This window comes from Centruroides sculpturatus, unplaced genomic scaffold (genome assembly GCF_000671375.1).
Source record: "Centruroides sculpturatus isolate CEXI.00-Female unplaced genomic scaffold, Cexi_2.0 scaffold319, whole genome shotgun sequence".
Taxonomy (NCBI): domain Eukaryota; kingdom Metazoa; phylum Arthropoda; class Arachnida; order Scorpiones; family Buthidae; genus Centruroides; species Centruroides sculpturatus.
In genome coordinates this window covers 365048-379307 of record NW_019384636.1, presented here as the reverse complement: position 1 = coordinate 379307, position 14260 = coordinate 365048, and the positions used below count along the sequence as shown (strand labels likewise).

General features: G+C 24.8%; 2 pseudogenes; both read left to right on the top strand.

Annotated features, from left to right (window-relative positions):
- The first annotated feature begins 2662 nt into the window (after positions 1–2662).
- On the top strand, positions 2663–12258 carry LOC111625873 (annotated as a pseudogene).
- Positions 8607–9428, top strand: LOC111625872 (annotated as a pseudogene).
- Positions 12259–14260: the final 2002 nt, after the last annotated feature.

The following is a 14260-nucleotide window of genomic DNA, read 5'->3' as shown; positions in this document are numbered from 1 at the left end:
AAGAAAAACTGTTGCGTCAAACTGAATAAAGGGCAAAAGAGCGTGACGTTATGTAAAACTGTCTAAAATTTAGATACGCTATAACTTTTGTTGAATAGATAGGCAAATGGAACTTTTGTTAAACAAATGTGGCAAACGAATAGCATAATTTATTTTGAAGAAGAAAAAACGCAATTGAGGCTGCTAACTTCACAGATCTGATTTTATAAACAGTGTCAGATCATAATTTTTTTCTTATTTTTTACCGATTTGCTAATAAAATATCCTTCAATCAATTGATTAATCCTTAATTTTTTTTATTTTTAAAAGATTATAAAAATATTATAATCATATTTTAATTTCCGAGTTTTAATATTTTGGAAATAAATTGCAAACATACGAGGAAAAGTTTCCTAATTATTATTTTCAAGTTTAATTATTTGATTAATGCACAAATATTTTCCTGTTCTATAACCTTGAATGTTTTACTCTTATTATCATAAGCCGATTGTAGCTCATTACTTTATTTTCACGTAACGACAAAAAGTTTTTTTTAACTTCTTTTCTAAGTTTTCCTTAGAAAAGAGATTTTAAAAATTTTATCGTTACGTAATATTAAAATGAATACTAAATTAAAGAAATGTTAATTAAATTAAGTTATGAAGATGTTAAAATCAATTAAATAAATAAATAAATTAATTTTAATATCCCTATAATTTAATTAAATTAACATTTCTTTAATTTAGTATTCATTTTAATATTACGTAACGATAAAATTTTTAAAATCTCTTTTCTAAGGAAAACTTAGAAAAGAAGTTAAAAAAAACTTTTTGTCGTTACGTGAAAATAAAGTAATGAGCTACAATCGGCTTATGATAATAAGAGTAAAACATTCAAGGTTATAGAACAGGAAAATATTTGTGCATTAATCAAATAATTAAACTTGAAAATAATAATTAGGAAACTTTTCCTCGTATGTTTGCAATTTATTTCCAAAATATTAAAACTCGGAAATTAAAATATGATTATAATATTTTTATAATCTTTTAAAAATAAAAAAAATTAAGGATTAATCAATTGATTGAAGGATATTTTATTAGCAAATCGGTAAAAAATAAGAAAAAAATTATGATCTGACACTGTTTATAAAATCAGATCTGTGAAGTTAGCAGCCTCAATTGCGTTTTTTCTTCTTCAAAATAAATTATGCTATTCGTTTGCCACATTTGTTTAACAAAAGTTCCATTTGCCTATCTATTCAACAAAAGTTATAGCGTATCTAAATTTTAGACAGTTTTACATAACGTCACGCTCTTTTGCCCTTTATTCAGTTTGACGCAACAGTTTTTCTTATGTTAGTGACGCATTTAAATTGTTACTTTCAGTTTTACATTTTATTTTTCTCCGAGTTAGTCCGGAAGATTCTGCTGTTCTTCTTATTACAGCAGTCTCGCTTGTAATCTCATTTGTTTTATTTGTTTAAAAGATATTGTGACTATGACTTCGTTGATTTCTTATTCTAATCTATTCTTATTCTTATAATATTCTTATTCTAATAAATTGAATTTTTGCGAATGTTTCTGCTACTCCTATAATAATAAATTTAGCAACGAGTCGCTTAACTTTCTCGGCAACATTTGGTGACGCTATCTGTTACCATACTTTATTTAAAAACTTTTATATTTTTAACTATTATAAAATGACAAAAAGCTTAATTTTGAGTGTAGGGATGAGTTTTATAAAAATTTGTAAATGCTAATAACAAGTAAAATCGTCATTTGGTCTGATCCTACTGGAAGTACACACGACCCTATTATCACACACCCTCTCGACCGTTAACCACCAAAAATAAATAGCGTCAATCCCCCTAATAAGCAAATCTCCCTGCAAAATTTCAGAAATTTTCGACAAAATGCACAGGAGTTATTAATTAAAACTTCAAAGACGGTGAACGAAATCGTGTCCCCCATACAGAAATTACTCCCCTCCGAATTATTTTGCATTTCTCGACGTTTAAAAGTGCCAAAAATGTAAAAATCTTGGGGGTTATTTTTTGACCGATCTCCATACTTTCCCTATTATATAAACTATAATAGCTGGGAAAGTAAAGGTAGAAAAGATTAATAAATTATAATTATTTGCTTTTTCAATACTATATTAATATTAAATGCATTATTTCAGGCATAAATTACATATATATAGACTATATATATATANGACTTATTTCAAAAAAAGGAATAATAGTGAGTTCAAACTATTTGATAATTCGAATTTTAAGTACGAATTAATTAGAGTCAACTGTATTTTAATTTTAATCTGCATTTTTTAAGGCAAATTTAAATACAAATTTTAATAAAAGAATAATAGTGCTAGTACACGGAAACCCAGGATTATTTTGACTTATTTCAAAAAAAGGAATAATAGTGAGTTCAAACTATTTGATAATTCGAATTTTAAGTACGAATTAATTAGAGTCAACTGTATTTTAATTTTAATTTATGCAGTTTTTATGAAATATAAGTAAAAATTTCATTAAAAAAAGGTTTCTAGTTTCATTTCTAGTAATTTACTTATGTCATTTAAACTGAAAAGTCTTATTGGTTAAGAATGTAAATACGTAATCAGTAAGAGTTTACGTCATACTTTATATGCACCTCATTTTGATTTTTATTTTATACTCCTGAGTTAAATAATAACTTTTATCCTACAGTTCGAGTTAGTAAGTAAATTTCTAATTAAAATTTTCCAATTTTACTACTTAATGATGAATTTAATTTATATTTAAGAGATAGACTATATATATATACAGTATATACACATATTAAATTTATGCATGAAATAATTCAGACCCTCGGGACTGTTCAGATCTTATTACTTTAATAAGAACAAACATTAAGATAAATACCATATTAAAATTCGGTTATTTTAGTTTACAATTGATGTTTATCACGAATTGTTAAATAAATTATAAGAACACAGAAAATGTAAGAAAACAGGAAAAAACGGTAAAAGTCTACTTTCAAGAAGAAAAAAATCAATCTCATTTGAATTCGTTTTACAGAAATATAAACAAATAAACAATCAGATTTCAAGGCAAAAGGAGCAAAATTTCAGGCTCTGCATCCTGGAAAATCCCCGAATACATGTTTTATGTTCGATACTCGAATGATACTGAATGGCGGAATTTTATTGGTCAGGTTTGTTTATTTATTAAGTTACGTCAACGCAACACTTGGGCTATATGCTTTCCGTAAGGTCTTTCTAAGGGTAACTGGCCCCTATTCAGGCCTTACAGATGTGGAGAAAACCCGGAAAACTCCATGTGGCCAGCCCGTCCGAGCGAGGCGCGAACCCACAAACCGAACTCCCAAGTGTTCAGGGAACGGAACCGCTTGGCCACTGATGGGCTTATTGGTTAGGTAAACAGGAATTAATGCTTTCCAGCAGAAAATGGTCGTCGACTTTCGTCTGCGCTAGAAGATAATTGGAGACATTCAAATGTTTTCTAGTGTTAACTCTAATGTACCATTCACAGCCGAATATAAAACATCATCGGCCGATCAATAAAAATTCGCGAAAAATGGAACAAATATTTAAACTCGGCACCCTCGAAAACCTCTAAAATCATATTTTGTGCTCGTTGATAACTTTGTATTAAGTAATTTTCCTTTTAGAACGTCACCATCCCGCTAGTCAGATAGAAAGGGAGCCCGTCATGGGCGGGCGATTGAAATTAGTTAATTCTATCAAAAGTAGTCGTTGACTCCTGAATGAGAGGATGGTTCCTAAGAAGTTTCATTGTATTTATTTAAATCTTGCCGAAATATGTAAAGAACAAAATAACAAAGAAACTTTCTGCTTTATATATTAGATTATATACAGTAATAATATTACGTAAATATACTCGTAAAATAATAATTGATCGTTTTACTACTATATTAAATTTAAATTTTCAAATGTAGTATAATAGCAACTTTCCTGAAATTATGAAAAAGTTGATTGTCTATTACAAAATCTTATTCTATTGTGTCTTACTAAAATGAGAAAGGGGGGAAAACAGGATTGAGAAATATTTCATAATTTTATTTTTTATTAAAAAAAACATTTATTTCTAATATTTTTGTCATTAATATATTATTAAATAATCGCTCTTTTCTAACCTATACACAAATGATTAACACTCGAGTGAATATTTTATAAGAATAGAATTATGATTACCGATATGTTTTAAATAATTCAATAGAAAAAAAATAATTATTTTATACATTAAAAATAATTCAAAAACCACGAGGATCTGAAAATGTTCGAATTGTCCATTTTTGGAAATTAAATTAGTTTTCTGCTAATTTCTAAATGTTAAGAAGATTTTTCCCCTATAACCATTATGGATTCTTCACAAAGGGAGCGGCTGGCTGTTGAGGAATGGATCTGACGTATCCGGGACAGATTTCCCACTGAAAATTCCAGAGATTTTTGACCCGGATTCGAACCCGGTTCCCAAATCGGCAAGCTGATGCTTTACGTCTTGATCATCGACTCCTCTATCTGGACGCAAATGTAACTAAAACAATGACACAATAAAGCAATTTTATTATATCCCAGAGTCTATTATCTACAGGACATTCTATAGATCAGTTGACTACATATTTTAGTTTCAAAATACGAGATATACTAGCTTCAATTTTTCCAAATCTATACTCAAAGTAGTTCGAATTGACTGCATTTTTTAAGGCAAATTTAAATACAAATTTTAATAAAAGAATAATAGTGCTAGTACACGGAAACCCAGGATTATTTTGACTTATTTCAAAAAAAGGAATAATAGTGAGTTCAAACTATTTGATAATTCGAATTTTAAGTACGAATTAATTAGAGTCAACTGTATTTTAATTTTAATTTATGCAGTTTTTATGAAATATAAGTAAAAATTTCATTAAAAAAAGGTTTCTAGTTTCATTTCTAGTAATTTACTTATGTCATTTAAACTGAAAAGTCTTATTGGTTAAGAATGTAAATACGTAATCAGTAAGAGTTTACGTCATACTTTATATGCACCTCATTTTGATTTTTATTTTATACTCCTGAGTTAAATAATAACTTTTATCCTACAGTTCGAGTTAGTAAGTAAATTTCTAATTAAAATTTTCCAATTTTACTACTTAATGATGAATTTAATTTATATTTAAGAGTTATTTATATCATAAAAATTATATACACTAATTAAATTTTGATGTTCTGAAAAATATTATGTAAAATAGAAAAATTTTAAAGGTTTTGGATAAATATATCGTTATTTTTCAATTTGTTTCTAATACATTAAGAAAAATTTTACATTATATAACAAGTAATCATTAAGAAGATAGTTATTACTTATGTTTTGGATGTAAGTAATGTTTATAATTAATTAAATTATACATAAGCTTTGTATACGTAGACCAAAAACTGTTTGAGAACGAAGTTATTCATTTATATTGAAGTTATTTACACAAATTTATCATTAAATAAACTTAGTAAACCGACGAGTTAACTAAAGTAACTGTAAATGATAAACTAATAAATCAAATTGTATTATACAATTTGATAAATTAATAAATTATAATTATTTGCTTTTTCAATACTATATTAATATTAAATGCATTATTTCAGGCATAAATTACATATATATAGACTATATATATATATANTTTCTAACAGGATTTAATAAGATTATAAAATATTTTAAATTAAAATATTTAATACATTTAAATTTATGTTTTTAGAACTAAATGTATATTCTTAAATTGAAAATTAAATAAAATTTAAAACTTTGGTTTGGCATTAAAGTATTTATTATTTAAAATGCCTTTAAATAAGCAAGTGTAATTGCTGTGCTGATTTATTAATCAATTGGACGAATTAAACAGAATTTCTGTAGCGAAAGGAATTATAAAACTCTAGTTATTTCCTCAGGGCAATTCTCTAGCAAAGTCCTACTTTTCAGTTTGCTATTCAAATTAGCATAAATAATATTTAATTATATGTTTACATATTTTTAATTAGTTCCATCTCAATATTATTTGACTAAAAACAAAATATAATTTTTTAAATATAGAAATTTGTATTTTCTTTTATAACAAGATTCTAAAAGAAATAATTAAATATTATTTTTCATAAATCATCCAAATTTTTGACATTTTTCTCAAAAGAATTATGTTACAAAAATGTTTAAAAAGTTACGACTTTACATAACATCTGTATAAAGTTTATATAAATTTATGTAAATATTTTAAATAACAAATGTATTTAATTTCGTTAAATAAAAATATTTAACGAAATTAAAGTGCATACTAAAATTCTACGAATATCTGTAGAGAATATTTGATTAATTAAGCTAATACATTTTCAAACTTTTACAGCTGTTAAAATATTCTTCGGATTAATGAATCATAATTTTAGCCTAGGGATAAACTGGTAATTTTTCAGGCCGTTCAACAAGAATCAGGAAGTGAAAGTATAAAAGATGTCGAAAACATAGCCAACCTATTTACAATTAGGACAGTATATTATATATTTTTTTTCTTTAATCGCCAAAACTAAATTTTTTTATTATAAATATAACATTTATGTTTTTATTTATTTGACTTGGTGTAATTTTACTATAATGTTTATTGGCTAAATAAATATTATGACAGTGAAGAAAGTTGAATAATTTAGATCATTAGGTAATCCGTTTTATTGAGATTATGAGGGTAATTTATAGGCGATTTTTTTTTATTATTTTAGAAATGCCAGTTTTATAAAATACAATTACAATGCCAGTTTTATTGACATAATTTAAAATAAGTTTTTAAATTATAATTTTAATAATAGATAAATAAATTAATGGCAATTAATATACTTTCATTAAACATTTCATTTTTTAAATAAAATTCTGTTTAGAACTGTTATATATAACTGAAAAATATCTGAAGAATATTAATAAATCGTTCAAGCTAATTTGCTTATGTTTTTGTAATCTGTTAATATTTTTCTTGTATTGAACTTAAATATATAATTTAAATTTGAACATAAAATCAAATATAATTTCGTTACTATCAATTTTTTTTTAAAATAAAGATGAAATAGTTTCCCTATTCAATTTAAAAATACCGGATTATTAAATATATTATAATAATGTAGGCCTATATAGATTTGATCGAGATTTTCATATATAGGTTAAACCGTTTTCCATAGATGAGTAGTTTCAATTCAATTTTTATAAAAGAATTGAGTGAATGGATATAATAAAACAATTATTAGATTAATTCAATTTATATTTGGAAATTATTTGATAATATAATTTCCAAATATAAATTGATTTTTCAAATAAATTTCCAAATTATATTATCAAATAATTTTCGAATATCATTTGTCGAGTATATTTTATTACTTTTCGATATTCTTAATTACATATATTACAAATTATCATTTTAAAGTAAATATTTATTGCCGTACACTTTATTTTCATTATTTGTTAACATTATTTATATAAAGTATATTAATGTTTAACACTTTAAAATAACTATATAAAACAACTAAAAATATATAATTATTCTTTTAATGGTTACAAAATTCGTAAGCATGAAAATTATATGTATATACTGTATATCATTAAATAAAGTACTGTATTAAAATTTAGTTTTATTAATATTTACTTTGTATAATAATAATATAGTTAGTTTATATTATAAATATAATATATTGATATTATAGATTCAGAATAATTATTAATATTTGAATTATTCTACTTTAGAAATATAAATTTTGTAAATTTTCAGTTATAAAAAACAGAATGAAAAACAATTACTCGTAAAATCATTTTGTTTTTATTTTATGAAACATATAACTGAAAATATTAATAAAATAAAAGTCATACTGTTAAATACTAATAACTTGTGGCAATAAAAAATATTTAAATATTTTTCATTGCCATAAGTATATATAAAATAGTATTAAAAACAGAAGTACAAAACAATATTCTCCCTTTATATAAATATTTTAAATAACAAATGTATTTAATTTCGCTAAATAAAAATATTTAACGAAATTAAAGTGCATACTAAAATTCCCTTTTCAATAAATATTTTTAGTACTTAAGTTGAAATCCAGTAAATAATTACATAACAAGATATGAATATAAATATAAAAAAAATAAATTTATCCGTATTAATATTCATTACTTGTTTTTAACTTATTTGAAATAAAAAACTTGAATAAAAGAAATTAAAAAGTAGCTAATTATATTAATAAAAAATCAAGTATCACTAATATCAATTTCGATTTGTTTGTTCGGATTATCGGAATCGTATTGCACTATTAAATCACTTGAAGTAGTAGAGAATTTACCATAATATAGTTTTTAAAAAATTCTATATTGAAAAACATTTTTTAAAGCAGATTTAACGGTGACATTGATAACAAAATGTCATTATCTTTTAAGGGAAAAATAAGACACTGTAAAATTTTTTTACATATTTTAATTATATTACTTTTACGCGGTATTAAAACAGCATTTATAAATTTTAATCGTGTAATTAATTTTTAAAATGCTGTTATACAATTTAGATTCTAAACGAAACTTTTCGTTTCTTTTACAGAATATCCAAAAGATGAATAGTGAGCGGTTATCAATGTCATCAAACTACAGCTATGTCTTTGATTTCGAAAAAAATTTCGATCAGTATCCAAAAAGACAATGGATGCAAAATAATTGGCAGCAGTCTTTATATATTTCGGCAGTTTATGTCTTTGTCATCTTTAGTATCAAATCTTACATGAGATCTCGACCTGCTTATAATTTGAGAATTCCACTGATGTTATGGAATATGGCTCTGGCCGTTTTTAGTATTTTGGGAGTATGGCGAACTCTTCCCGAATTGATATATATTTGTACTGAATTCGGTTTTAAAACTTCCATATGCAACGTCAGATATTTCGAACAATCTCAAGTTATAAATTTCTGGGAATGGGCGTTTGCAGTGTCGAAAGTAATAGAACTTGGTGATACTCTGTTCGTAGTTCTTAGAAAGCAAAAACTAATGTTCCTTCATTGGTATCATCATATTACAGTTTTGGTGTTTTGTTTTTTCGCTTATAAAGAAGCAAATGCAACCGCTCGATGGTTAATGACAATCAACCTATTAGTACATTCATTTATGTATTCTTATTTTACTTTGAAGGCTATCGGCTTTAATGTTCCACGACCTATAGCAATGATGATAACTACTTCTCAAATGACTCAAATGAGTGTGTTTTTAATAGTAAATGCTGCAGCATATGTACTAAAGAAAAGAAATCGTTACTGCCAAGTTTCCGACAATGTAACGCGATTTGCCTTTTTACTATCACTTTCCTATTTGTTTCTTTTTGGTCGTTTTTTCTATAACACTTACTTACAACCTAAGAAGACAATTTCCAAAAAGCAGAATTAAACCGCTTCATTAATAAACAGTTTTTCAAAATGATTATCAATTTTATAAAATGGAATTAATGTAACATCATTTCAATTCTTAATCTATTTAAAAAAATAAAAATAATTTTAACTCTTTTGTCTTGATATTCGAATTTATTTTATACGAATTAAATTCTTATTTTTTCCTCCATACAATTGATATATGCGTAAATTGCATTAAGAAATTGTTTTATAAATCAGGGATTAAGAAAACGTAGTATTAAAACATTAGTATATAGTTATTTTGACATATTCTTAATTTAAAAGTTTAAATTCATCCAAAGTTCTTATTTATCAGTTTAGTCAATAAAATTTATCTAGTCTTCACGAAATTCTTCTTGAGAATTTTTATTTAACAATTTAAATATTTTTCAAAAACTTAAAGATCTTTAAGTTCAATAAATCGTTTACTCTATGTGTTTTTCCAAGTTTCCAATTTTTATAATGTTTGTACAGTATATAAATGTACTTCTAATTAATATCGACATTTATTTTATTTACCGTAAACTATTTCATATATATAGGCGTATATAGAATTTTTTTAATATAAAAAAATGAATATATTAATGTCCATTAATAAATATGGATAATATATTACTATTTGTTTGGGCAATAATTTTTTAATGAATTGATCTATAACAAAATATTTTGTAATTAGTTACTATATATTATTAATTCGTAACTTTCTACAATTTTCAAAGAGATTACAGAACTACGATACATAATGTAAGTGCTATTCAGTTTTCTTAATTTTCAAAATTAATTTTCTTTATCTTACAATAATTGTTTTAAAAAAATTAAACGGATCATTTTATAAATGTTTTACCTTTAATATAATTTTACATATAAAAATAACATTTAATTTTTAAAATGTATCTAAGATTATATGAATATTGTGTTAAATGAAATTGCAATGATTCATATATTTTTGACATTCAAAATCAAGAATAAGAAAGATTTTAAACAAATTTAAGTTAAACTTTTATATACATGTATTTCATATACATGTATTTAAAATATAAATAATATTGTATTAACGTTTTAATATAAATTTGCATAAAAATTTGTAATTAATCGAAAAATTAAAAACGAATTAACTTGTTGATCTAAAATTTTGGATTATTGAACATGTAATATTTTTAAAATGGTCTGAAAAGTTTTCCTTTCCTTCTTTTGTAATAGCGTGCGACAAAATTTTTCACTTTTGTCATAGATTGTAAATAGATAAATTCGTCTATAATTTATAATAAAATTGTTTGTCTGACTGTACATCATAAACGAAGAGATTACAGAAAACTTTCCGTGAAATAAATTACAGTATAATTTCATTTTCAAACTTACACGAAATTATTTATATCGCATAGTAATTCTAGTTTCTATTTAATGTAATTATTACATTATTGGTATAATGATTTATTATTTAAAACAATGGTTCTTAAACCTTATGATCCGCAGATCCTTTCATAACGATTTAGATTTAGGCAGATCCTCACATTTATTTTTTTCTAATTTTTAGCTTAATACTTTATTTAATTCGAGGTAAATAAAATATTACTTGACGCGAACAGGCGTGATATTTATAATTTTTATGCTTATATTTTATCGTGTAAATTTATTTTTTGAGATTTTTTTATTCATATTGATCAAATTTTTTAAATATACTTACAGAACCATACTTTAAATTATTTATTATGTTTTAAATCATTATTCTTAAAGTATACATTTATAGCATACAAAAATCATTCAATAATAAAGCAAATATACAAGTTTATCATTATTTTGATATTTTATATTGATGATGATAATAATAATAATAACACTGTAATAAGATAAATTTTATTATAATTTTATAAAATATTTTTATATAAAAAAAATTCATTGTAAATAAATTTTAAGTTGTAAATTTTATCTCTATTTTCAGATTTTGCAAGCATGGATCCTACATTATTTTCTCCGAACTATACAATGGTCTTTGAATTTGAAAAACAGTTTAACAAAGATGCTAATAAAATATGGATGGAAAAACACTGGTCTAAAGTATTTTATTTTATAGGAGCCTATCTAGTTTTTATTTATTTTGGTCAAAAATATATGAAATCACGCCAACCTTATGGATTAAGAAAACAATTAGCGATTTGGAATGCAGCTTTAGCGATCTTCAGCATTTTGGGTACCAGTCGGACCATTCCAGAACTAATTCATGTATTTAAAGAATTTGGTTTTACTTTTTCTGTTTGTAATTCCAGCTATATCGAAGTAACTAAAGTAACTGGAGAATGGGCCTGGCTCTTCGCACTATCTAAGGTTATTGAACTTGGTGACACCGTTTTCATTGTTCTCAGGAAACAGAAGTTAATCTTTCTTCATTGGTATCATCACATCACTGTTCTTCTCTTGTGTTTCTATGCTTATAAAGAACATACTTCAACCGCTCGCTGGTTAATTGTAATGAATTATTTTGTGCATTCATTTATGTATTCCTACTTTGCCCTGAAATCTGTAGGATTTAAAATACCCAGTTTCATATCCATGGCCATTACAATAATACAACTTCTTCAGATGGTAACTTTTTGTATCGTATCTACATGGGCATATATTTCTAAATCATCAGGTTATGATTGCCAAATTTCTGAAGGAATTCTCACTTTCGCATTTTGTCTAGCTTTTTCTTATTTCCTTTTGTTCGCTAATTTCTTTTATAAGACATACATACACTCAAAGAGACAACAGAAATTGTCAAAAATAGTGAAAACCCAATAATCATATTAAAAGAAGCCTAATGTATTTTAAAATATAAAAAAGTTTCTATATACTCGTAAATTTTCATACTTTATAAATATGTCAATTTATTTTGTATGANTCATTTTTAAATATCACTAATAGTTACGGAAAAAACAAGCAATATAAATATATAAAAATTTCAAAATTATATATGTTTTATGACTTTAATAACACTTATGACATAATATGCAGAGAAAATAAACAGTGTTTATGTGAAGATAACGATAAAAAATTACATACAATATCTTGACAATTTTATTCTTTAATTTAACATGAGTATCTTTTATTTGTTCATTTATTTTTAAATAACCTGCGTATATGATTATTGCGACCATACATTTGTGGAAGTTTTTAATTTGGTTGCAATTTGAAAAAATTGTTGTAGACCTATAAATTCTCACTGTCGTCTGTCCGTCATTCTTTCCTTAATCGCGAGAATGGAGTTAATAAATGAAAGACGAGACCAAATATGGGAGGTTTAGAGTCAGGAGAGGCCCCGATTAACTATATATGAACTTCCGATGCAAACCGGAAGTTACATTAGTTCAATTCAAAAACTCCACCCTGAAAGGAATTAGATAAATGACCATCACGACCCCATTTCTAACGGAACAGTATAACGTACAGGGGCAGACACTACTAATTTGAGGTGGAGAGCATATATTTCAAATTAAATAAATTAAAAATATGATTAAAAATTGCGGCCCGGTATTGTGGCGATGTCACAATAAATAATTGCTCGTTTATAGTATAAAATTTCCTTCTTGTATAGTTGAAAGCAAAATATAAATTAATTTCCATTCAAGCATATGTCAAAAAATATCCTCTCTTGTAAGTTTCGGCAGAATTTGGCTACAAATACCTCACGTAAATGAATGAAAAATTTTTATCTATTAATAAATCCTTATCTCCTATAGCGGATCCAGAAGAACCCAAACAGGGAGCTAATTCAAAAATTAAAAATATTTGAATAATTATTAATACCTTTTTATTAACATGTATTTAACATGTTTTATTAACGATGATTGTATTAGGATGGTCCAGTTAACCATATTTGTCATCGTAAATGTTTTTAAAAACAACGTTTTGAAGTTCGAACAAATAAATTTAAATGCATTTGTGTCAATGGGAAAGCTTAAGTCCCTGTATCTCTGTGGATCCATCTCTGCAAGTTCCATCTTTAATCATATCATTCATTTATCACATTTCGCTATCTTTTTATATCATGAAAGTCATAAATTGTTGTTATATCTAAATCTAAATTTCTCCTATTTTGCTATGATTAAAAAATAAAATAAAAGACAATATTATTCTAATTTTGTTATTATTGATGGACTTCGATAAAAGAATTTCCCTGTAATTTTCAACGTATGCTTTCCGGAACTACTGCTTAGATTTACTGTTGCATTCAATATTATTAAAATATATTCATATATATTTATAATAATAAACCTTATGATCCGCAGATCCTTTCATAACGATTTAGATTTAGGCAGATCCTCACATTTATTTTTTCTAATTTTTAGCTTAATATTTTATTTAATTCGAGGTAAATAAAATATTACTTGACGCGAACAGGCGTGATATTTATAATTTTTATGCTTNTCGCTATCTTTTTATATCATGAAAGTCATAAATTGTTGTTATATCTAAATCTAAATTTCTCCTATTTTGCTATGATTAAAAAATAAAATAAAAGACAATATTATTCTAATTTTGTTATTATTGATGGACTTCGATAAAAGAATTTCCCTGTAATTTTCAACGTATGCTTTCCGGAACTACTGCTTAGATTTACTGTTGCATTCAATATTATTAAAATATATTCATATATATTTATAATAATCAAATTCTTATAGAAAATAAAATAAAATTATAATTAAAAATTCAGTTTAAAAACAGCATTCTATGGAATATATTGGAATGAAGATTTTTTCAAAGTTCCGCACTATTTAATTTCTAGCTTAAACATATATTTTAGAACATAATTGTTATGAAGCTTTTGCTTTGATTTAAAATACGATAAAATAT